Source organism: Gregarina niphandrodes, assembly GCF_000223845.1.
Source record: "Gregarina niphandrodes unplaced genomic scaffold scaffold00020, whole genome shotgun sequence".
NCBI classification, from domain to species: Eukaryota; Apicomplexa; class Conoidasida; order Eugregarinorida; family Gregarinidae; genus Gregarina; species Gregarina niphandrodes.
The window spans coordinates 56,606-57,387 of NW_011645789.1; positions in this window are offsets into that span (position 1 = coordinate 56,606).

Consider the following 782-nt stretch of genomic DNA (forward strand, 5'->3'; position numbering starts at 1 on the left):
GTTTCTGGGATCGTGCCTTTCGGACTATGACTGGCTCCGTCGTTGGAATCGCCTTCGAGTCTGCCACCCGGAAGGGTCCAAAAGGCAAGCGAAGGCTTCCGCGCGCATCGAGCGCTTGCTTGCTCGGAGCCTGAAGGAGTATCTCAACGACGCGGATCCGTCCGCTGCCAATGCGGCCCTGAAGAAAGCATTTGGCAGAGAGCTTATCAAGTGGCTTGACACAAGCAGTACCGAAGACACGAAGTTCGTCGATGGAAGATCAAAATTGGAGATCATAGATATGAGGCCGCTAGATGACGACGAACAAAACGGCTCTCGGAGCAATATCCGAAGTGGAGCGCTGCAATTCAGGATTCCGGTCCCGCCACGTATTGTATTGAGGTCGAGGGCCAGGCCATTCGTGAAGAAACTGGAAGCTTCTGGCGACAGCCAAGGTTTCTCAAAAGTCTTTGTATTGCCTGCGCTGTGGGTGTGAGTGGTGCGGCGATAGCAGGGGGGGTGTTACACTTCTATAGACAACGAGCCGGTAGTTTGACAACCCCAGATTCAAAGTCGTCGGGAATCCTCGATCCTGTTTCAGTCTCTGTCTATACTCCGTCGGAGAGGCCAATGTACAGCTCTACTACGTCCAAGGGGCTGATTTACAGCGATACTCCAAGGGAGGCCTCGATGAAACACCATAATCCGATTACTGAGGCCACGACGAACAGCTACACACCGTCATTGTGCGATGCGCAATTCTCTCGCTTGTCAGATGCCGAGCGGTACAAGTATGCTGTGTC